We start from the raw sequence: 27282 nt of genomic DNA, 5'->3' as shown, positions 1-27282 counted from the left end.
GGTTCATATCTCCCACCCCGTAGGTCCTAGAAACAAAATTCCACTTCAGGTGCATTCCTTGGCTCCAGACAAACAAAAAAGCCTCAAGAACCATTAAGCTCCGCCTACTTAGATTTTTTGCTAATTTGCATAATATGCAAAACCTACTTTTTTATACTAGTCACTGGTTTTTCATCTGATCACCACAATCTTGGTGTCAAAATATTCAGAAGAATCTCATTATCAAGGAACATCAACAAAATTGTGACATTGGTATACAGTCTGGTTGTCACATGTCAATCAATAGCTCTGAGGCGTGGCCAAATTTACTTCAGCAGCTATATCTCAGCAATGCTTTGACCTATCTTTATGAAAATTTATCAGTTGTTTGGGCACATGACTCAGAGGTCACAGGTCAAAGCTGGCCACGATTGTCCAATAGGGGGCGCTATAACATGGGGAAATTTGTTTCTCAGAAACCATTAGTCACATCAAGCCCAAACTTTACAGGCATCATCAGGGGCCCAAGTGGTATCAAGGCACACAATGATGACCTCATCACTCAAAAAACATGGCCGCCATGAGCCAATTAATTTTTATTTGAATTAATTGGCCATTTGACAGACTTACCATTGGCCAATCAACATGAAACCTCATCACTGTGCATATCCCAGGACTATGTGTCATACTGTGCAGTGTTGAAACATTTGGCCACTAGGTGGCGCTATTTGTGAAAATCATGCATAACTCCTCCAAATTTTCACTTAGGAACATGCAACTTGTTTCTTTTTATACCTTGCAGTAGACCTGACAACTTTGCAATTACAAGTCCTATTAAAAAATGCATACTTTTGTCACATTCATCAATTGTTTGAAAATAGCTCTTTAAGAACTAGTCCTAGGAATTTGATCCAATGATGGCAAAAATGGCATAGGCATAATCTGTAGACACTGTAGTTAACTAAATATGGAAAAAATGTTGCATTTTTATTTGTCTGATTGGTCAATTTTTCCATTATATCCTTCTGGCCATGCCATAAATGACCTTTATTGCTATAACTCATAAACCATGTAAGTGATCAACTCCCAATTTGAAAGGCTTTTATACACTGAGGTCCTTGTGAGGTAGGCCAAGTTTGGTTCAAATTGGCCTGTCGGAGGCGCTACAGTACCCAAAAACCTGAGAAATCATAAAAACTCACGCAGCAATCTTGTTATGCAGAATACAGACAAGTAATGGGGCTTGTATGATTCAGATCAATGAGGTCTATAACATTGCAATTACATCTCATAACAAAAAGTGCACTGCCTGACCAGAAATGAACCTTTTAATTCACCAAAATGTCATTGCATTACTGAGATTAATGAGATATCAGTATGATAGTACTTGGGCTCCATCTAGTGGCCAAACACCGAAACTGACTGAAAACAATTGCTCACATGAAACACCACACAAACGCACACAAAGCTGATCTCAGCATGTGATTTAGTTCTGTGATCTGAATCATTTTGCCAATACACATTATTTTGATCCTTTTGGGCCTTTAGTGCCTCAGTTGAATTAAATGTTTTGTCACATTGATTTACATATGCATTTTTTCCACTCAAACAGCTTCTATTCACTTTTGGGTCTAAAGGACCTATTGGGCTTCTTTTTGCCTATTGAGGCCAAGAGGCCAATTTGTTGGTCTAAAAGACCCTTTGGGCTTTTTTGCCTTTTTTTGTGTGAACCCGCCAATCGCCGCTTGCGGCTATATTTCTTATTAGGGGTCCAAGCACCAGTGGTGCTGGAACCCTATTGTATTTGTTCCGATTATTAGGGGTCCAAGCACCAGTGGTGCTGGAACCCTATTGTATTTGTTCCGATTATTATTATTATTATTATTATTATTATTATTATTATTATTATTATTCTTTTTCTCCGCTAAAACGCGTTGTGCAGCCTAAACCGTAAGACCTACAGACTTCTCCTTTGGCCAACTTGTAGTACTCCTCTCCGCTACTCAGGCGCAACACGCCAGCCCGATCCGACCATAGGTGGCGCTATAGCGCACACAAACGCATGAAAAAGTTTAAACAGGTGTTTCTCCTAAACCGTATGTCCTAGAGACAAAATGTAAACTTCATCTGATCAGGCATGTGCTCATCTAAAAAAAGTTCCATTGAAGCCATATGCTCCGCCCCTTACATGTCGAGCTAATTTGCATAACATGCAAATACGCACAAATTTTTGAGCGCGAACTAGTCCCTGGATTTTTCACATACATGCACATATGTGGTATCCAGGCGCTCACAAGAGTCTGAACTTTGATTCTAGCAGAGCAAAAGTGCACATTTCTGCACATGGGCGTGGCCACATACCTCACAAGTCAAAGGTCAAAAAATCCTTCGCCAAAAATACACATATTCTGCTATATCTCAGGCATGTTTTCACGTATTCACACCAAATTTCACATACATGCACCTATTGGGTGTCTAGACCTGCACATACATTTTGGCAGACATGCACACCTAGGTGGCGCTATAACGGCCAAAAAACTCTCCTGCCCACACCGATTGGCCAAATAACTCCAAACTTGGTACGCATCATCTATATGCCCCTATGACACAGGTCCTTGACCTGCACCATCATATGTCCAATATGGCCGCCGCTATCAACCAATCAGCTTTCAGTCCGCTAAAATGCATCGTGCAGCCTAATCCGTAACACCTACAGATTTCTCCTTTGGCCAACTTGTAGTACTCCTCTCTGCTACTCAGGCGCAACACGCCAGCTCGATCCGCCCATAGGTGGCGCTATAGAGCGCAAAAAATTGTCACGCCTACACCGTATGTCATAAACAAAAAATTCCAATTGCATCTGATCAGTCATCTTCCATTCTACAAAAAATAAATTTGAAGCTATTAGCTCCGCCCCTTACATTTCGAGCTAATTTGCATAAGATGCAAATACACACACATTTTTGAGCGCGAACTAGTCCCTGGATTTTTCACATACATGCACATATGTGGTATCAAAATGTTCAGAAGACTCTGAACTTTGATTCTAGCAGAGCAAAAGTGCACATTTCCACACATGGGCATGGCCACATGCCTCACAAGTCAAAGGTAAAAAAATTCTTCGCCAAAAATCCACATATTCTGCTGTATCTCAGGCATGCTTTCACGTATTCACTCCAAATTTCACACACATGTACCTATTGGGTGTCTAGACCTGCACATACATTTTGGCAGACATGCACACCTAGGTGGCGCTATAACGGCCAAAAAACTCTCCTGCCCACAACGATTGCCCAAATAACTCCAAACTTGTTACAAACCACCACAAATGGTTGTACTGTGAATATTTTCATTTTCCATGCTGAACATGCATGCTGATGCAAAGGTCATTCTTTTCCTCAAAAGAGCTAGAGTTGAGCCTGTAATCGGGTCAGGCCCATTAGCTCAATGGGTAGAGCAAGGTGCTCCCGGCCACAATGCATGTGGACAATGGCGGTTCGAATCCCGCGCCGGGCAGCACACCATCATAAGTTTTAAAAGCTGCAATTTAGATTCTGTTTTTTTAGCAGGCACTTCATTCACGAACGTGCTTCATATACTTTCATATACATTTCAAAAACCTTTACATGATGTACCAGTGGGTGCGCAAGTCTTGCCAAACCTCAGCTTGGACCCCGTAATTGCCGCTTGCGGCTATATTTAGGGGTCCAAGCACTGAAGGTGCTGGAACCCTATTGTATTTGTTCCGATTATTATTATTATTATTATTATTAGGGGTCCAAGCACCAGCGGTGCTGGAACCCTATTGTAATTGTTCTGATTATTATTATTATTAGGGGTCCAAGCACCAGCGGTGCTGGAACCCTATTGTAATTGTTCTGATTATTATTATTATTAGGGGTCCAAGCACCACCGGTGCTGGAACCCTATTGTTTTTGTTCCGATTTTTATTATTATTAGGGGTCCAAGCACCACCGGTGCTGGAACCCTATTGTAATTGTTCCGATTTTTATTATTATTATTATTATTATTATTTTTTTTTTTCTGCCTTAAAACGCATCGTGCAGCCTAAACCGTAAGACCTACAGACTTCTCCTTTGGCCAACTTGTAGTACTCCTCTCCGCTACTCAGGCGCAACACGCCAGCCCGATACGACCCTAGGTGGCGCTATAGCGCACAAAAACGCATGAAAAAGTTTAAACTGGTGTTTCTCCTAAACCGTATGTCCTAGAGACAAAATGTAAACTTCATCTGATCAGGCATGTGCTCATCTAAAAAAAGTTCCATTGAAGCCATATGCTCCGCCCCTTACATGTCGAGCTAATTTGCATAATATGCAAATTTGCACACATTTTTGAGCGCGTACTAGTCCCTGGATTTTTCACATACATGCACATATGTGGTATCCAGGCGCTCACAAGAGTCTGAACTTTAATTGTTATGGAGCCAAAGTGCACATTTCTGCACATGGGCGTGGCCACATGCATCACAAGTCAAGCGTAGAAAATTCCTTCGCCAAAAATCCACATATTCTGCTATATCTCAGGCATTCTTTCACGTATTCATACCAAATTTCACACACATGTACCTACTGGGTGTCTAGACCTGCACATGCATTTTGGCAGACATGCACATCTAGGTGGCGCTATAACGGCCAAAAAACTCTCCTGCCCACACCGATTGGCCAAATAACTCCAAACTTGGTACGCATCATCTATATGCACCTATGACACAGGTCCTTGACCTGCACCATCATATGTCCAATATGGCCGCCGCTATCGACCAATAAGCTTTCAGTACACCTTTCACAAGCTTTTCATATGCCAATTTTTTTTCTGCCTTAAAACTCGTTGTGCAGCCTAAACCGTAAGACCTACAGACTTCTCCTTTGGCCAACTTGTAGTACTCCTCTCCGCTACTCAGGCGCAACACGCCAGCCCGATCCGACCATAGGTGGCGCTATAGCGCACAAAAACGCATGAAAAAGTTTAAACTGGTGTTTCTCCTAAACCGTATGTCCTAGAGACAAAATGTAAACTTCACCTGATCAGGCATGTGCTCATCTAAAAAAAGTTCCATTGAAGCCATATGCTCCGCCCCTTACATGTCGAGCTAATTTGCATAATATGCAAATTTGCACACATTTTTGAGCGCGTACTAGTCCCTGGATTTTTCACATACATGCACATATGTGGTATCCAGGCGCTCACAAGAGTCTGAACTTTAATTGTTATGGAGCCAAAGTGCACATTTCTGCACATGGGCGTGGCCACATGCATCACAAGTCAAGCGTAGAAAATTTCTTCGCCAAAAATCCACATATTCTGCTGTATCTCAGGCATACTTTCATGTATTCACTCCAAATTTCACACACATGTACCTATTAAGTGTCTAGACCGGTACATACATTTTGGCAGACATGCACACCTAGGTGGCGCTATAACGGCCAAAAAACTCTCCTGCCCACACCGATTGGCCAAATAACTCCAAACTTGGTACGCATCATCTATATGCACCTATGACACAGGTCCTTGACCTGCACCATCATATGTCCAATATGGCCGCCGCTATCGACCAATCAGCTTTCAGTTCACATTTCACAAGCTTATCATATGCCAATCAACATGAAACTCACATATTATGTTCATCTACACACTCTCTAAGACATGCTCAAGTATGACGGGAATTGCACCACTAGGTGGCGCTATACTAGAATTTCCTGAATTACTCCTACATCTTTCTTACACATGCACACACATGCAATGGCCTACCTATAGGTTTCATATACACATTGCTTCACCCATACCTACCCAGTGATTACACACACATGCTTACGCATCTCAGGCGTGCCAGATGGTGCCCATACCCTGCGCTTGGACCCCGTAATTGCCGCTTGCGGCTATATTTATTATTATTATTATTATTATTATTTTTTTTTTTTTTTTCTGCCTTAAAACGCATCGTGCAGCCTAAACCGTAAGACCTACAGACTTCTCCTTTGGCCAACTTGTAGTACTCCTCTCCGCTACTCAGGCGCAACACGCCAGCCCGATACGACCCTAGGTGGCGCTATAGCGCACACAAACGCATGAAAAAGTTTACACAGGTGTTTCTCCTACACCGTATGTCCTAGAGACAAAATGTAAACTGCATATGATCAGGCATGAGCTTCTCTAAAAAAAGTTCCATTGAAGCCATATGCTCCGCCCCTTACATGTCGAGCTAATTTGCATAATATGCAAATTTGCACAAATTTTTGAGCGCGTACTAGTCCCTGGATTTTTCACATACATGCACATATGTGATATCCAGGCGCTCAGAAGAGTCTGAACTTTAATTATTATGGAGCCAAAGTGCACATTTCTGCACATGGGCGTGGCCACCTGCATCACAAGTCAAGCGTAGAAAATTCCTTCGCCAAAAATCCACATATTCTGCTATATCTCAGGCATTCTTTCACGTATTCATACCAAATTTCACACACATGTACCTACTGGGTGTCTAGACCTGCACATGCATTTTGGCAGACATGCACATCTAGGTGGCGCTATAACGGCCAAAAAACTCTCCTGCCCACACCGATTGGCCAAATAACTCCAAACTTGGTACGCATCATCTATATGCACCTATGACACAGGTCCTTGACCTGCACCATCATATGTCCAATATGGCCGCCGCTATCGACCAATCAGCTTTCAGTACACCTTTCACAAGCTTTTCATATGCCAATTTTTTTTCTGCCTTAAAACTCGTTGTGCAGCCTAAACCGTAATACCTACAGACTTCTCCTTTGGCCAACTTGTAGTACTCCTCTCCGCTACTCAGGCGCAACACGCCAGCCCGATCCGACCATAGGTGGCGCTATAGCGCACAAAAACGCATGAAAAAGTTTAAACTGGTGTTTCTCCTAAACCGTATGTCCTAGAGACAAAATGTAAACTTCACCTGATCAGGCATGTGCTCATCTAAAAAAAGTTCCATTGAAGCCATATGCTCCGCCCCTTACATGTCGAGCTAATTTGCATAATATGCAAATTTGCACACATTTTTGAGCGCGTACTAGTCCCTGGATTTTTCACATACATGCACATATGTGGTATCCAGGCGCTCACAAGAGTCTGAACTTTAATTGTTATGGAGCCAAAGTGCACATTTCTGCACATGGGCGTGGCCACATGCATCACAAGTCAAGCGTAGAAAATTTCTTCGCCAAAAATCCACATATTCTGCTGTATCTCAGGCATACTTTCATGTATTCACTCCAAATTTTACACACATGTACCTATTGGGTGTCTAGACCGGTACATACATTTTGGCAGACATGCACACCTAGGTGGCGCTATAACGGCCAAAAAACTCTCCTGCCCACACCGATTGGCCAAATAACTCCAAACTTGGTACGCATCATCTATATGCACCTATGACACAGGTCCTTGACCTGCACCATCATATGTCCAATATGGCCGCCGCTATCGACCAATCAGCTTTCAGTACACCTTTCACAAGCTTATCATATGCCAATCAACATGAAACTCACATATTATGTTCATCTACACACCCTCTAAGACATACTCAAGTATGACGGGAATTGCACCACTAGGTGGCGCTATACTAGAATTTCCTGAATTACCCCTACATCTTTCTTACACATGCACACACATGCAATGGCCTACCTATAGGTTTCATATACACATTGCTTCACCCATACCTACCCAGTGATTACACACACATGCTTATGCATCTCAGGTGTGCCAGATGGTGCCCATACCCTGTGCTTGGACCCCGTAATTGCCGCTTGCGGCTATATTTAGGGGTCCAAGCACCACCGGTGCTGGAACCCTATTGTAATTGTTCTGATTATTAGGGGTCCAAGCACCAGCGGTGCTGGAACCCTATTGTAATTGTTCTGATTATTATTATTATTAGGGTTCACACACGTAGTGTGGGAAACCTATTGTAATTGCTGAGATTTTTAGGGTTCACACACGTAGTGTGGGAAACCTATTGTAATTGTCGGGTTTTTTCTTCTTATTATTATTATTATTATTTTTCTCCGCATAAAACGCATACTGCAGCCTAGACCGTAAGGCCCAGAGACACCAAACTTGGCAGAATGGTGTAGTCTCCTTGCGAGACCGTGTAAAAGCACAGAGACCCACATTGGCCTGATGGTGGCGCTATAGCGCACCATTTTGCGTTTTGGTCCATATCTCCCAAACCGTAGGGCCTAGAAACAAAATTCCACTTCTGATGCATTCCTTGGCTCAAGCCAAACAAAAAAGCCTCAAGAACCATTAAGCTCCGCCTACTTAGATTTTTTGCTAATTTGCATAATATGTAAAACCTACTTTTTTATACTAGTCCCTGGTTTTTCATCGGATCACCACAACCTTGGTGTCAAAATATTCAGGAGAATCTCATTATCAAAGTTGCTTAAAAACATTTTGAGATTTGCATACAGTCTGGTTGTCACATGTCAATCAATAGCTCCAAGGCGTGGCCAAATTTACTTAAACAGCCATATCTCAGCAACGCTTTGACCGATCTTCATAAAATTTTAACCGTTGTTAGAGCACATGACTACGAGGTCATACGTCAAAGCTGGCCACGATTGTCCAATAGGGGGCGCTATAACATGGGAAAAACTGTATCTCAGAAACCATTAGTCACATCAAGCCAAAACTTTACAGGCATCATCAGGGGCCCAAGTGATATCAAGACACACAATGATGACATCATCACTCAAAAAACATGGCCGCCATGAGCCAATTAATTTTTATTTGAAATAATTGGCCATTTGACAGACTTACCATTGGCCAAACAACATGAAACCTCACCACTGTGCATATCTCAGGACTATGTGTCATGCTGTGCAGTTTTAAAACATATGGCCACTAGGTGGCGCTATTTGTGAAAATCATGCATAACTCCTCCAAATTTTCACTTAGGAACATGCAACTTGTTTCATTTTATTCCTTGCAGTAGACCTGACAACTTTGCAATTACAAGTCCTATTAAAAAATGCATACTTTTGTCACATTCATCTATTGTTTGAAAATAGCTATTTACAAACTAGTCATAGGAATTTGATCCAATTATGGAAAAATTGCTATGAGCATAATCAGTAGACTCTGTAGGTAAAAACTGAGTAAAAAAATGTTGGATTTTTATTTTTCTGATTGGTCCATTTTCCCATTATATCATTGTGGCCATGCCATATATGACCTATATTGCTATAACTCATAAACCATGTATGCAATCAATTCCCAATTTGAAAGCCTTTTATATCCTGAAGTCCTTGTGAGGTACGCCAAGTTTGGTTCAAATTGGCCTGTCGGGGGCGCTACAGTACCCAAAAACCTAAGAAAACATAAAAACTCATGCTGCAATCTTGTTATGCAGAATACAGACAAGTAATTGGTCTTGTATTGTCCAGATCAATAAGTTCTATAACATTGCAATTGCATCTTATAACAAAAAGTGCACTGCCTGACCAGAAATGAACCTTTTAATTCACCAAAATGTCATATTGCATTACTGAGATTAATGAGATATCAGTATGGTAGTACTTGGGCTCCATCTAGTGGCCAAACATCGGAACAGACTGAAAACTATTTCTCACATGAAATACCACACAAACACACACACAAAGCTGATCTCAGCATGTGATTTAGTTCTGTGATTTGAATCATTTTGCCAATACACATTATTTTGATCCTTTTGGGCCTTTAGTGCCCCAATTGAACATTTTTTTGCACATTGATTTATTTGTGCATTTTTTCCACTCAAACAGCTTCTTTTGGGTCTAAAGGACCTATTGGGTCTATTGCCTATTGAAGCCAAGTGGCCTATTCGTGTGTGAACCCGCCAATTGCCGCTTGCGGCTATATTTATTATTATTATTTTTCTCCGCATAAAACGCATACTGCAGCCTAGACCGTAAGGCCCAGGGAGACCAAACTTGGCAGACTGGTGTAGTCTGTTTGCGGGACCGTGCTTAAGTACAGACACCCAAATTGGCCTGATGGTGGCGCTATAGCGCAGCATTTTGCGTTTGGGTTCATATCTCCCACCCCGTAGGTCCTAGAAACAAAATTCCACTTCAGGTGCATTCCTTGGCTCCAGACAAACAAAAAAGCCTCAAGAACCATTAAGCTCCGCCTACTTAGATTTTTTGCTAATTTGCATAATATGCAAAACCTACTTTTTCCTACTACTCCTTGGTTTTTCATCGGATCACCACAACCTTGGTGTCAAAATATTCAGGAGAATCTCATTATCAATGTTGCTTAAAAACATTTTGAGATTTGCATACAGTCTGGTTGTCACATGTCAATCAATAGATCCAAGGCGTGGCCAAATTTACTTAAACAGCCATATCTCAGCAACGCTTTGACGGATCTTCATAAAATTTTAACAGTTGTTAGGGCACATGACTCCGAGGTCATATGTCAAAGCTGGCCTCGATTGTCCAATAGGGGGCGCTATAACATGGGAAAAACTGTATCTCAGAAACCATAAGTCACATCAAGCCAAAACTTTACAGGCATCATCAGGGGCCCAAGTGATATCAAGACACACAATGATGACATCATCACTCAAAAAACATGGCCGCCATGAGCCAATTAATTTTTATTTGAAATAATTGGCCATTTGACAGACTTACCATTGGCCAAACAACATGAAACCTCACCACTGTGCATATCTCAGGACTATGTGTCATGCTGTGCAGTTTTAAAACGTTTGGCCACTAGGTGGCGCTATTTGTGAAAATCATGCATAACTCCTCCAAATTTTCACTTAGGAACATGCAACTTGTTTCTTTTTATTCCTTGCAGTAGAACTGACAACTTTGCAATTACAAGTCCTGTTAAAAAATGCATACTTTTGTCACATTCATCAATTGTTTGAAAATAGCTCTTTAGAAACTAGTCATAGGAATTTGATCCAATTATGGCAAAATTGCTATGAGCATAATCAGTAGACTCTGTAGGTAAAAAGTGATTAAAAAAATTTTGGATTTTTATTTTTCTGATTGGTCTATTTTCCCATTATATCATTGTGGCCATGCCATATATGACCTATATTGCTATAACTCATGAACCATGTATGCAATCAACTCCCAATTTGAAAGGCTTTTATATCCTGAAGTCCTTGTGAGGCATGCCAAGTTTTGTTCAAATTGGCCTGTCGGGGGCGCTACAGTACCCAAAAACCTAAGAAAACATAAAAACTCATGCTGCAATCTTGTTATGCAGAATACAGACAAGTAATTGGTCTTGTATGATCCAGATCAATAAGTTCTATAACATTGCAATTGCATCTTATAACAAAAAGTGCACTGCCTGACCAGAAATGAACCTTTTAATTCACCAAAATGTCATATTGCATTACTGAGATTAATGAGATATCAGTATGGTAGTACTTGGGCTCCATCTAGTGGCCATACATTGAAACGGACTGAAAACTATTGCTCACATGAAACACCACACAAACACACACAAAGCTGATCTCAGCATGTGATTTAGTTCTGTGATCTGAATCATTTTGCCAATACACATTATTTTGATCCTTTTGGGCCTTTAGTGCCCCAATTGAACATTTTTTTGCACATTGATTTATTTGTGCATTTTTTCCACTCAAACAGCTTCTTTTGGGTCTAAAGGACCTATTGGGTCTATTGCCTATTGAAGCCAAGTGGCCTATTTGTGTGTGAACCCGCCAATTGCCGCTTGCGGCTATATTTATTATTATTATTATTTTTCCCCCTGTAAAACGCATACTGCAGCCTAGACCGTAAGGCCCAGAAAGACCAAACTTGCCAGCAAGGTGCAGCAGGTGTGCAATGAGAGAAATAGAGACAGGGACCCACATTGGCCTGATGGTGGCGCTATAGCGCACCATTTTGCGTTTTGGTCCATATCTCTCAAACCGTAGGGCCTAGAAACAAAATTCCACTTCTGATGGATTCCTTGGCTCAAGCCAAACAAAAAAGCCTCAAGAACCATTAAGCTCCGCCTACTTAGATTTTTTGCTAATTTGCATAATATGCAAAACCTACTTTTTTGTACTAGTCCCTGGTTTTTCATCGGATCACCACAACCTTGGTGTCAAAATATTCAGGAGAATCTCTTTATCAAAGTTGCTTAAAAACATTTTGAGATTTGCATACAGTCTGGTTGTCACATGTCAATCAATAGCTCCGAGGCGTGGCCAAATTTACTTAAACAGCCATATCTCAGCAACGCTTTGACCGATCTTCATAAAATTTTAACCGTTGTTAGGGCACATGACTACGAGGTCATACGTCAAAGCTGGCCACGATTGTCCAATAGGGGGCGCTATAACATGGGAAAAACTGTATCTCAGAAACCATAAGTCACATCAAGCCAAAACTTTACAGGCATCATCAGGGGCCCAAGTGATATCAAGACACACAATGATGTGTTTACAAAAAATCAAGCAGGCACAGAACCTCAGATTCCATTAAACCTCACTAGTAATGTATTTATAGATTTCTTTGATAATAAAATAGAGAATATTAGACAAAATATAAAACCCTTTATTAGCAATACAACTGGTATGTCATCTGGTTTGGTTGATATTGATTTAAATTACATACCGGGAGAAAAACTTGATGCTTTTCATCCACTCCCAAAATCAGAATTAGAGAAAATAATTTCTTCCTTAAATTGTACTACCTGCACATTAGACTCAGTTCCCTCAAAGTTATTAAAAGAGGTATTACCAGCTGTAACTGAACCTCTTCTAACTATAGTTAACTCATCCATTACAATAGGTCACATGCCCAAATCATGTAAATTAGCAATTATCAAACCTCTGATCAAGAAACCAAATCTTGATCCGACTGTGCTGTCTAATTATAGACCCATTTCAAACACATCATTTATATCTAAGATCATAGAAAAAGCTGTTGCCCAGCAATTATGCCTATATCTGTATAGGAATAACACATTTGAAAAGTTCCAATCTGGTTTTAGGCCCCATCACAGTACTGAAACAGCATTAGTTAAAGTAACAAATGATCTCCTCCTTGCATCAGATCAAGGCTATGTATCACTGTTGGTGCTTCTTGATCTTAGTGCAGCTTTCGACACAATTGATCATAGGATCTTGCTAGAAAGGTTAGAACGCTGGGTTGGAGTCTCAGGCACAGCCCTTTCATGGTTTCAGTCTTACTTAACAAATCGCTATCAGTTTGTAGAGCTCAATAATATTTCATCCAAACGTACAATGGTTAAATATGGGGTCCCGCAAGGCTCCATCTTAGGACCACTATTATTTACATTATATATGCTACCATTGGGCACGGTTATAAACAAACATGGTGTCAATTTTCACTGCTATGCGGATGACACTCAACTTTACATATCAGCCAAACCCGATGACAAACTCAGTTTAGGAAAAATTGAGGCCTGTGTAAGAGATATTAAATGCTGGATGTCTCTAAACTTCCTACAATTAAATGAGGACAAAACAGAAGTTCTCCTTGTGGGCCCTAAGGCCGCAAGACAGAAAATTCCTAATTTAATGCTTAATCTTGCAGACTATCCCATTACACCTGGCACAGTAGCCAAAAACCTAGGCGTCATACTCGACTCCGACCTATCATTTGATAAATATATAGATAATACTACTAGGATAGCTTTTCTACATCTCCGCAACATTGCCAAATTAAGAAATGCATTATCACAGGATGATGCAGAAAAATTGGTGCACGCCTTTGTTAGCTCTAGACTAGACTACTGCAATTCACTACTGTCAGGATGTTCAAATAAGAATCTAAATAAACTTCAAGTAGTTCAAAATGCCGCAGCTAGAGTTCTGACCAGAACTAGAAAATTTCAGCATATTAGACCAGTCCTATCAGCCCTGCATTGGCTCCCAGTTAAATTTCGTATTGATTTTAAAATTCTATTATTAGCATATAAAGCACTACACGGGCTTGCTCCTGAATACCTCCAGGAACTTATTTCCTACTATGAACCCCCACGTCAACTAAGATCACAGGGTGCTGGTCTGTTATTAGTTCCACAAATTAACAAGGTAACAGCAGGGGGAAGAGCCTTTTCTTATAAGGCCCCCCAGCTTTGGAATAATCTTCCTAAATGTGTCCGGGACTCTGACACAGCCACAATCTTTAAATCTAGGTTGAAAACCCACTTATTTAGTCTAGCGTTTGATAATTAATATCCCCCTTAGATAAAGGTACAGATCCAGGGGTTCATAGACGAAGGGTTTTATGGTAGACTGGGGTGCTGGTGCTGTCATCCTGTCACTGCTCGTGGTCACTCAAGTTTGTTGACAGTGCAGTGGACGGATGCCATTGTCTCAGAATGCCCCCAAGCCTATGTTACCTTCTGGTTCTGCCTTTTTTTAGCTAGGCTGTAATAATTTAACTTAGTGCCGGAGTTGCTGCCACACTCCAGAAATGTTTATAATTTTACCTGTCCCGTATATGTCCTCATACAGAGCTAATTTTCCCTGTTTCATTTCTCCACATGGCTGCCCGCCTGCTTGAGGAATATGAGATGAGGAGAGACAAGCGATCCATCCTGGCCGGCCACCTCCTGCCTAACCAGATGCCTACACCATGATGGACATTATTACATCTTTCTCGGTCTAAATGGACATTATTGCATCTTTTACATTCTGTCTACATTCTGTCTATATTGTTGTTGTTGTCATGGTGACCGGTGTCGGCCAGAGGAGGATGGGTTCCCCCCCTGAGTCTTGGTTCCTCTCAAGGTTTCTTCCTCATGAAAAAACTAGGGAGTTTTTCCTTGCCACTGTCGCCTTTGGCTTGCTCACTGGGGGCTAGGACTCGGCACTTGTAAAGCTGCTTTGTGACAACAACTGTTGTAAAAAGCGCTATATAAATAAAATTTGATTGATTGATTGATTGATGACATCATCACTCAAAAAACATGGCCGCCATGAGCCAATTAATTTTTATTTGAATTAATTGGCCATTTGACAGACTTACCATTGGCCAAACAACATGAAACCTCACCACTGTGCATATCCCAGGACTATGTGTCATGCTGTGCAGTTTTAAAACATTTGGCCACTAGGTGGCGCTATTTGTGAAAATCATGCATAACTCCTCCAAATTTTCACTTAGGAACATGCAACTTGTTTCTTTTTATTCCTTGCAGTAGACCTGACAACTTTGCAATTACAAGTCCTATTAAAAAATGCATACTTTTGTCACATTCATCTATTGTTTGAAAATAGCTATTTACAAACTAGTCATAGGAATTTGATCCAATTATGGAAAAATTGCTATGAGCATAATCAGTAGACTCTGTAGGTAAAAACTGATTAAAAAAATGTTGGATTTTTATTTATCTGATTGGTCCATTTTCCCATTATATCATTGTGGCCATGCCATATATGACCTATATTGCTATAACTCATAAACCATGTATGCAATCAACTCCCAATTTGAAAGGCTTTTATATCCTGAAGTCCTTGTGAGGTATGCCAAGTTTGGTTCAAATTGGCCTGTCGGGGGCACTAGAGTACCCAAAAACCTAAGAAAACATAAAAACTCATGCTGCAATCTTGTTATGCAGAATACAGACAAGTAATTGGTCTTGTATGATCCAGATCAATAAGTTCTATAACATTGCATTTACATCTTATAACAAAAAGTGCACTGCCTGACCGGAAATGAACCTTTTAATTCACCAAAATGTCATTGCATTACTGAGATTAATGAGATATCAGTATGGTAGTACTTGGGCTCCATCTAGTGGCCAAACACCGAAACTGACTGAAAACTATTGCTCACATGAAATACCACACAAACACACACAAAGCTGATTTCAGCATGTGATTTAGTTCTGTGATTTGAATCATTTTGCCAATACAAATTATTTTGATCCTTTTGGGCCTTTAGTGCCCCAATTGAACATTTTTTTGCACATTGATTTATTTGTGCATTTTTTCCACTCAAACAGCTTCTTTTGGGTCTAAAGGACCTATTGGGTCTATTGCCTATTGAAGCCAAGTGGCCTATTCGTGTGTGAACCCGCCAATTGCCGCTTGCGGCTATATTTAGGGTTCACACACGTAGTGTGGGAAACCTATTGTAATTGCTGAGATTTTTCTTATTAGGGTTCACACACACAGTGTGGGAAACCTATTGTTATTGTCGGGTTTTTTCTTTCTTTCTTTCTTTCTTTCTTTCTTATTATTATTTTTCTACTGATAAAACGCATACTGCAGCCTAGACCGTAAGGCCCAGGGAGACCAAACTTGGCAGGATGGTGTAGTCTCTTTGCGAGACCGTGCTAAAGCACAGAGACCCACATTGGCCTGATGGTGGCGCTATAGCGCACCATTTTGCGTTTTGGTCCATATCTCCCAAACCGTAGGGCCTAGAAACAAAATTCCACTTCTGATGGATTCCTTGGCTCAAGGCAAACAAAAAAGCCTCAAGAACCATTAAGCTCCGCCTACTTAGATTTTTTGCTAATTTGCATAATATGCAAAACCTACTTTTTTATACTAGTCCCTGGATTTTTATCGGATCACCACAACCTTGGTGTCAAAATATTCAGGAGAATCTCATTATCAAAGTTGCTTAAAAACATTTTGAGATTTGCATATAGTCTGGCTGTCACATGTCAATCAATAGCTCCAAGGCGTGGCCAAATTTACTTAAACAGCCATATCTCAGCAACGCTTTGACCGATCTTCATAAAATTTTAACAGTTGTTAGGGCACATGACTCCGAGGTCATAGGTCAAAGCTGGCCACGATTGTCCAATAGGGGGCGCTATAACATGGGAAAAACTGTTTCTCAGAAACCATTAGTCACATCAAGCCAAAACTTTACAGGCATCATCAGGGGCCCAAGTGATATCAAGACACACAATGATGACATCATCACTCAAAAAACATGGCCGCCATGAGCCAATTAATTTTTATTTGAAATAATTGGCCATTTGACAGACTTACCATTGGCCAAACAACATGAAACCTCACCACTGTGCATATCTCAGGACTATGTGTCATGCTGTGCAGTTTTAAAACATATGGCCACTAGGTGGCGCTATTTGTGAAAATCATGCATAACTCCTCCAAATTTTCACTTAGGAACATGCAACTTGTTTCATTTTATTCCTTGCAGTAGACCTGACAACTTTGCAATTACAAGTCCTATTAAAAAATGCATACTTTTGTCACATTCAACTATTGTTTGAAAATAGCTATTTACAAACTAGTCATAGGAATTTGATCCAATTATGGAAAAATTGCTATGAGCATAATCAGTAGACTCTGTAGGTAAAAACTGAGTAAAAAAATGTTGGATTTTTATTTTTCTGATTGGTCCATTTTCCCATTATATCATTGTGGCCATGCCATATATGACCTATATTGCTATAACTCATAAACCATGTATGCAATCAATTCCCAATTTGAAAGGCTTTTATATCCTGAAGTCCTTGTGAGGTATGCCAAGTTTGGTTCAAATTGGCCTGTCGGGGGCGCTACAGTACCCAAAAACCTAAGAAAACATAAAAACTCATGCTGCAATCTTGTTATGCAGAATACAGACAAGTAATTGGTCTTGTATAATCCAGATCAATAAGTTCTATAACATTGCAATTGCATCTTATAACAAAAAGTGCACTGCCTGACCAGAAATGAACCTTTTAATTCACCAAAATGTCATATTGCATTACTGAGATTAATGAGATATCAGTATGGTAGTACTTGGGCTCCATCTAGTGGCCAAACATCGGAACGGACTGAAAACTATTTCTCACATGAAATACCACACAAACACACACACAAAGCTGATCTCAGCATGTGATTTAGTTCTGTGATTTGAATCATTTTGCCAATACACATTATTTTGATCCTTTTTGGGCCTTTAGTGCCCCAATTGAACATTTTTTTGCACATTGATTTATTTGTGCATTTTTTCCACTCAAACAGCTTCTTTTGGGTCTAAAGGACCTATTGGGTCTATTGCCTATTGAAGCCAAGTGGCCTATTCGTGTGTGAACCCGCCAATTGCCGCTTGCGGCTATATTTAGGGTTCACACACGTAGTGTGGGAAACCTATTGTAATTGCTGAGATTTTTAGGGTTCACACACGTAGTGTGGGAAACCTATTGTAATTGTCGGGTTTTTTCTTCTTATTATTATTATTTTTCTCCGCATAAAACGCATACTGCAGCCTAGACCGTAAGGCCCAGAGACACCAAACTTGGCAGAATGGTGTAGTCTCTTTGCGAGACCGTGCTAAAGTACAGAGACCCACATTGGCCTGATGGTGGCGCTATAGCGCACCATTTTGCGTTTTGGTCCATATCTCCCACCCCGTAGGTCTTAGAAACAAAATTCCACTTCAGGTGCATTCCTTGGCTCCAGGCAAACAAAAAAGCCTCAAGAACCATTAAGCTCCGCCTACTTAGATTTTTTGCTAATTTGCATAATATGCAAAACCTACTTTTTTATACTAGTCCCTGGTTTTTCATCGGATCACCACAACCTTGGTGTCAAAATATTCAGGAGAATCTCATTATCAAAGTTGCTTAAAAACATTTTGAGATTTGCATACAGTCTGGTTGTCACATGTCAATCAATAGCTCCGAGGCGTGGCCAAATTTACTTAAACAGCCATATCTCAGCAACGCTTTGACGGATCTTCATAAAATTTTAACAGTTGTTAGGGCACATGACTCCGAGGTCATAGGTCAAAGCTGGCCTCGATTGTCCAATAGGGGGCGCTATAACATGGGAAAAACTGTATCTCAGAAACCATTAGTCACATCAAGCCAAAACTTTACAGGCATCATCAGGGGCCCAAGTGATATCAAGACACACAATGATGACATCATCACTCAAAAAACATGGCCGCCATGAGCCAATTAATTTTTATTTGAAATAATTGGCCATTTGACAGACTTACCATTGGCCAAACAACATGAAACCTCACCACTGTGCATATCTCAGGACTATCTGTCATGCTGTGCAGTTTTAAAACTTATGGCCACTAGGTGGCGCTATTTGTGAAAATCATGCATAACTCCTCCAAATTTTCACTTACGAACATGCAGCTTGTTTCATTTTATTCCTTGCAGTAGACCTGACAACTTTGCAATTACAAGTCCTATTAAAAAATGCATACTTTTGTCACATTCATCTATTGTTTGAAAATAGCTATTTACAAACTAGTCATAGGAATTTGATCCAATTATGGAAAAATTGCTATGAGCATAATCAGTAGACTCTGTAGGTAAAAACTGAGTAAAAAAATGTTGGATTTTTATTTTTCTGATTGGTCCATTTTCCCATTATATCATTGTGGCCATGCCATATATGACCTATATTGCTATAACTCATAAACCATGTATGCAATCAATTCCCAATTTGAAAGCCTTTTATATCCTGAAGTCCTTGTGAGGTACGCCAAGTTTGGTTCAAATTGGCCTGTCGGGGGCGCTACAGTACCCAAAAACTTAAGAAAACATAAAAACTCATGCTGCAATCTTGTTATGCAGAATACAGACAAGTAATTGGTCTTGTATTGTCCAGATCAATAAGTTCTATAACATTGCAATTGCATCTTATAACAAAAAGTGCACTGCCTGACCAGAAATGAACCTTTTAATTCACCAAAATGTCATATTGCATTACTGAGATTAATGAGATATCAGTATGGTAGTACTTGGGCTCCATCTAGTGGCCAAACATCGGAACGGACTGAAAACTATTTCTCACATGAAATACCACACAAACACACACACAAAGCTGATCTCAGCATGTGATTTAGTTCTGTGATTTGAATCATTTTGCCAATACACATTATTTTGATCCTTTTGGGCCTTTAGTGCCCCAATTGAACATTTTTTTGCACATTGATTTATTTGTGCATTTTTTCCACTCAAACAGCTTCTTTTGGGTCTAAAGGACCTATTGGGTCTATTGCCTATTGAAGCCAAGTGGCCTATTCGTGTGTGAACCCGCCAATTGCCGCTTGCGGCTATATTTCTTATTATTATTATTATTATTATTATTTTTCCCCCTGTAAAACGCATACTGCAGCCTAGACCGTAAGGCCCAGAAAGACCAAACTTGCCAGCAAGGTGCAGCAGGTGTGCAATGAGAGAAATAGAGACAGGGACCCACATTGGCCTGATGGTGGCGCTATAGCGCACCATTTTGCGTTTTGGTCCATATCTCCCAAACCGTAGGGCCTAGAAACAAAATTCCACTTCTGATGGATTCCTTGGCTCAAGCCAAACAAAAAAGCCTCAAGAACCATTAAGCTCCGCCTACTTAGATTTTTTGCTAATTTGCATAATATGCAAAACCTACTTTTTTGTACTAGTCCCTGGTTTTTCATCGGATCACCACAAGCTTGGTGTCAAAATATTCAGGAGAGTCTCATTATCAAAGTTGCTTAAAAACATTTTGAGATTTGCATACAGTTTGGTTGTCACATGTCAATCAATAGCTCCAAGGCGTGGCCAAATTTACTTAAACAGCCATATCTCAGCAACGCTTTGACCGATCTTCATAAAATTTTAACCGTTGTTAGGGCACATGACTACGAGGTCATACGTCAAAGCTGGCCACGATTGTCCAATAGGGGGCGCTATAACATGGGAAAAACTGTATCTCAGAAACCATAAGTCACATCAAGCCAAAACTTTACAGGCATCATCAGGGGCCCAAGTGATATCAAGACACACAATGATGACATCATCACTCAAAAAACATGGCCGCCATGAGCCAATTAATTTTTATTTGAATTAATTGGCCATTTGACAGACTTACCATTGGCCAAACAACATGAAACCTCACCACTGTGCATATCCCAGGACTATGTGTCATGCTGTGCAGTTTTAAAACATTTGGCCACTAGGTGGCGCTATTTGTGAAAATCATGCATAACTCCTCCAAATTTTCACTTAGGAACATGCAACTTGTTTCTTTTTATTCCTTGCAGTAGACCTGACAACTTTGCAATTACAAGTCCTATTAAAAAATGCATACTTTTGTCACATTCATCTATTGTTTGAAAATAGCTATTTACAAACTAGTCATAGGAATTTGATCCAATTATGGAAAAATTGCTATGAGCATAATCAGTAGACTCTGTAGGTAAAAACTGATTAAAAAAATGTTCGATTTTTATTTTTCTGATTGGTCCATTTTCCCATTATATCATTGTGGCCATGCCATATATGACCTATATTGCTATAACTCATAAACCATGTATGCAATCAACTCCCAATTTGAAAGGCTTTTATATCCTGAAGTCCTTGTGAGGTATGCCAAGTTTGGTTCAAATTGGCCTGTCGGGGGCGCTACAGTACCCAAAAACCTAAGAAAACATAAAAACTCATGCTGCAATCTTGTTATGCAGAATACAGACAAGTAATTGGTCTTGTATGATCCAGATCAATAAGTTCTATAACATTGCAATTGCATCTTATAACAAAAAGTGCACTGCCTGACCAGAAATGAACCTTTTAATTCACCAAAATGTCATATTGCATTACTGAGATTAATGAGATATCAGTATGGTAGTACTTGGGCTCCATCTAGTGGCCAAACATCGAAACGGACTGAAAACTATTTCTCACATGAAATACCACACAAACACACACACAAAGCTGATCTCAGCATGTGATTTAGTTCTGTGATCTAAATCATTTTGCCAATACAATTTATTTTGAACCTTTTGTGTCTTTACTGCCTCAACTGAATCTCTTTTTTTTAAATAAAGTACACTGCCTGACCAGAAATTAACCTTTAAGTCACCAAAATGTCCTATTTCATTACTGAGATTAATGAGATATCAGTATGGTAGTACTTGGCCTCCATCTAGTGGCCATATTCTGACTGAAAACTATTGCTCACATGAAATACCACACAAACACACACAAAGCTGATCTCAGCATGTGATTTAGTTCTGTGATCTGAATTATTTTGCCAATACACATTATTTTGATCCTTTTGGCCCTTTAGTGCCCCAATTGAACCTTTATTTGCACATTGATTTATTTGTGCATTTTTTCCACTCAAACAGCTTTTTTTCACATTTAGGGTCTAAAGGACCTTTTGGGCCTCTGCCTATTGAGGCCAAGAAGCCTATTCTTGTGTGAACCCGCCAATTGCCGCTTGCGGCTATATTTATTATTATTAGGGTTCACACACGTAGTGTGGGAAACCTATTGTTATTGTTAGGATTTTTCTTCTTTCTTTCTTTCTTATTATTATTATTATTTTTCTCCGCATAAAACGCATACTGCAGCCTAGACCGTAAGGCCCAGGGAGACCAAACTTGGCAGACTGGTGTAGTCTGTTTGCGGGACCGTGCTTAAGTACAGACACCCAAATTGGCCTGATGGTGGCGCTATAGCGCAGCATTTTGCGTTTGGGTTCATATCTCCCACCCCGTAGGTCCTAGAAACAAAATTCCACTTCAGGTGCATTCCTTGGCTCCAGACAAACAAAAAAGCCTCAAGAACCATTAAGCTCCGCCTACTTAGATTTTTTGCTAATTTGCATAATATGCAAAACCTACTTTTTCCTACTACTCCTTGGTTTTTCATCGGATCACCACAACCTTGGTGTCAAAATATTCAGGAGAATCTCATTATCAAAGTTGCTTAAAAACATTTTGAGATTTGCATACAGTCTGGTTGTCACATGTCAATCAATAGCTCCGAGGCGTGGCCAAATTTACTTAAACAGCCATATCTCAGCAACGCTTTGACCGATCTTCATAAAATTTTAACAGTTCTTAGGGCACATGACTCCGAGGTCATAGGTCAAAGCTGGCCACGATTGTCCAATAGGGGGCGCTATAACATGGGAAAAACTGTTTCTCAGAAACCATTAGTCACATCAAGCCAAAACTTTACAGGCATCATCAGGGGCCCAAGTGATATCAAGACACACAATGATGACATCATCACTCAAAAAACATGGCCGCCATGAGCCAATTAATTTTTATTTGAATTAATTGGCCATTTGACAGACTTACCATTGGCCAAACAACATGAAACCTCACCACTGTGCATATCTCAGGACTATGTGTCATGCTGTGCAGTTTTGAAACATTTGGCCACTAGGTGGCGCTATTTGTGAAAATCATGCATAACTCCTCCAAATTCTCACTTTGGAACATGTAACTTGTTTCTTTTTATTCCTTGCAGTAGACCTGACAACTTTGCAATTACAAGTCCTATTAAAAAATGCATACTTTTGTCACATTCATCAATTGTTTGAAAATAGCTATTTACAAACTAGTCATAGGGAATTGGATCCAATTATGGCAAAATTGCTATGAGCATAATCAGTAGACTCTGTAGGTAAAAAGTGATTAAAAAAATGTTGGATTTTTATTTTTCTGATTGGTCCATTTTCCCATTATATCATTGTGGCCATGCCATATATGACCTATATTGCTATAACTCATAAACCATGTATGCAATCAACTCCCAATTTGAAAGGCTTTTATATCCTGAAGTCCTTGTGAGGTATGCCAAGTTTGGTTTAAATTGGCCTGTCGGGGGCGCTACAGTACCCAAAAACCTAAGAAAACATAAAAACTCATGCTGCAATCTTGTTATGCAGAATACAGACAAGTAATTGGTCTTGTATGATCCAGATCAATAAGTTCTATAACATTGCAATTGCATCTTATAACAAAAAGTGCACTGCCTGACCACAAATGAACCTTTTAATTCACCAAAATGTCATATTGCATTACTGAGATTAATGAGATATCAGTATGGTAGTACTTGGGCTCCACCTAGTGGCCAAACATCGGAACGGACTGAAAACTATTGCTCACATGAAATACCACACAAACACACACACAAAGCTGATCTCAGCATGTGATTTAGTTCTGTGATCTGACTCAATTTCCCAATACACATTATTTTGATCCTTTTGGGCCTTTAGTGCCCCAATTGAACCTTTTATTGCACATTGATTTATTTGTGCATTTTTTTCCACTCAAACAGCTTCTTTTCACATTTAGGGTCTAAAGGACCTTTTGGGCCTCTGCCTATTGAGGCCAAGAGGCCTATTTGTGTGTGAACCCGCCAATTGCCGCTTGCGGCTATATTTATTTTTCCCCCTGTAAAACGCATACTGCAGCCTAGACCGTAAGGCCCAGAAAGACCAAACTTGCCAGCAAGGTGCAGCAGGTGTGCAATGAGAGAAATAGAGACAGGGACCCACATTGGCCTGATGGTGGCGCTATAGCGCACCATTTTGCGTTTTGGTCCATATCTCCCAAACCGTAGGGCCTAGAAACAAAATTCCACTTCTGATGGATTCCTTGGCTCAAGCCAAACAAAAAAGCCTCAAGAACCATTAAGCTCCGCCTACTTAGATTTTTTGCTAATTTGCATAATATGCAAAACCTACTTTTTTGTACTAGTCCCTGGTTTTTCATCCGATCACCACAACCTTGGTGTCAAAAGATTCAGAAGAATCTCCTTATCAAAGTTGCTTAAAAACATTTTGAGATTTGCATACAGTCTGGTTGTCACATGTCAATCAATAGCTCCAAGGCGTGGCCAAATTTACTTAAACAGCCATATCTCAGCAACGCTTTGACCGATCTTCATAAAATTTTAACAGTTGTTAGGGCACATGACTCCGAGGTCATAGGTCAAAGCTGGCCACGATTGTCCAATAGGGGGCGCTATAACATGGGAAAAACTGTATCTCAGAAACCATTAGTCACATCAAGCCAAAACTTTACAGGCATCATCAGGGGCCCAAGTGATATCAAGACACACAATGATGACATCATCACTCAAAAAACATGGCCGCCATGAGCCAATTAATTTTTATTTGAATTAATTGGCCATTTGACAGACTTACCATTGGCCAAACAACATGAAACCTCAACACTGTGCATATCTCAGGACTATGTGTCATGCTGTGCAGTTTTGAAACATTTGGCCACTAGGTGGCGCTATTTGTGAAAATCATGCATAACTCCTCCAAATTTTCACTTAGGAACATGCAACTTGTTTCTTTTTATTCCTTGCAGTAGACCTGACAACTTTGCAATTACAAGTCCTATTAAAAAATGCATACTTTTGTCACATTCATCAATTGTTTGAAAATAGCTCTTTAAGAACTAGTCATAGGAATTTGATCCAATTATGGCAAAATTGCTATGAGCATAATCAGTAGACTCTGTAGGTAAAAAGTGATTAAAAAAAATTTGGATTTTTATTTTTCTGATTGGTCCATTTTCACATTATATCATTGTGGCCATGCCATATATGACCTATATTGCTATAACTCATAAACCATGTATGCAATCAACTCCCAATTTAAAAGGCTTTTATATCCTGAAGTCCTTGTGAGGCATGCCAAGTTTGGTTCAAATTGGCCTGTCGGGGGCGCTACAGTACCCAAAAACCTAAGAAAACATAAAAACTCATGCTGCAATCTTGTTATGCAGAATACAGACAAGTAATTGGTCTTGTATGATCCAGATCAATAAGTTATATAACATTGCAATTGCATCTTATAACAAAAAGTGCACTGCCTGACCAGAAATGAACCTTTTAATTCACCAAAATGTCATATTGCATTACTGAGATTAATGAGATATCAGTATGGTAGTACTTGGGCTCCATCTAGTGGCCATACATTGAAACGAACTGAAAACTATTGCTCACATGAAACACCACACAAAAACACACACAAAGCTGATCTCAGCATGTGATTTAGTTCTGTGATTTGAATCATTTTGCCAATACAAATTATTTTGATCCTTTTGGGCCTTTAGTGCCCCAATTGAACATTTTTTTGCACATTGATTTATTTGTGCATTTTTTCCACTCAAACAGCTTCTTTTGGGTCTAAAGAACCTATTGGGTCTATTGCCTATTGAAGCCAAGTGGCCTATTTGTGTGTGAACCCGCCAATTGCCGCTTGCGGCTATATTTAGGGTTCACACACGTAGTGTGGGAAACCTATTGTAATTGCTGAGATTTTTCTTATTATTATTATTTTTCCCCCTGTAAAACGCATACTGCAGCCTAAACCGTAAGGCCCAGAAAGACCAAACTTGGCACCAAGGTGCAGCAGGTGTGCAATGAGAGAAATAGAGACAGGGACCCACATTGGCCTGATGGTGGCGCTATAGCGCACCATTTTGCGTTTTGGTCCATATCTCCCAAACCGTAGGGCCTAGAAACAAAATTCCACTTCTGATGGATTCCTTGGCTCAAGCCAAACAAAAAAGCCTCAAGAACCATTAAGCTCCGCCTACTTAGATTTTTTGCTAATTTGCATAATATGCAAAACCTACTTTTTTATACTAGTCCCTGGTTTTTTATCGGATCACCACATCCTTGGTGTCAAAATATTCAGGAGAATCTCATTATCAAAGTTGCTTAAAAACATTTTGAGATTTGCAAATAGTCTGGCTGTCACATGTCAATCAATAGCTCCGAGGCGTGGCCAAATTTACTTAAACAGCCATATCTCAGGAACGCTTTGACCGATCTTCATAAAATTTTAACAGTTGTTAGGGCACATGACTCCGAGGTCACAGGTCAAAGCTGGCCACGATTGTCCAATAGGGGGCGCTATAACATGGGAAAAACTGTTTCTCAGAAACCATTAGTCACATCAAGCCAAAACTTTACAGTCGTCATCAGGGCCCCAAGTGATATCAAGACACACAATGATGACATCATCACTCAAAAAACATGGCCGCCATGAGCCAATTAATTTTTATTTGAATTAATTGGCCATTTGACAAACTTACCATTGGCCAAACAACATCAAACCTCACCACTGTGCATATCTCAGGACTATGTGTCATGCTGTGCAGTTTTGAAACATTTGGCCACTAGTTGGCGCTATTTGTGAAAATCATGCATAACTCCTCCAAATTTTCACTTAGGAACATGCAACTTGTTTCTTTTTATTCCTTGCAGTAGACCTGACAACTTTGCAATTACAAGTCCTATTAAAAAATGCATACTTTTGTCACATTCATCAATTGTTTGAAAATAGCTCTTTAAGAACTAGTCATAGGAATTTGATCCAATTATGGCAAAATTGCTATGAGCATAATCAGTAGACTCTGTAGGTAAAAAGTGATTAAAAAAATTTTGGATTTTTATTTTTCTGATTGGTCCATTTTCCCATTATATCATTGTGGCCATGCCATATATGACCTATATTGCTATAACCCATAAACCATGTATGCAATCAATTCCCAATTTGAAAGGCTTTTATATCCTGAAGTCCTTGTGAGG

This window comes from Brachyhypopomus gauderio, chromosome 18 (genome assembly GCF_052324685.1).
Source record: "Brachyhypopomus gauderio isolate BG-103 chromosome 18, BGAUD_0.2, whole genome shotgun sequence".
Lineage (NCBI taxonomy): Eukaryota > Metazoa > Chordata > Actinopteri > Gymnotiformes > Hypopomidae > Brachyhypopomus > Brachyhypopomus gauderio.
The sequence above is the reverse complement of the archived record's forward strand: the minus strand, read 5'-3'. Positions refer to the sequence as shown.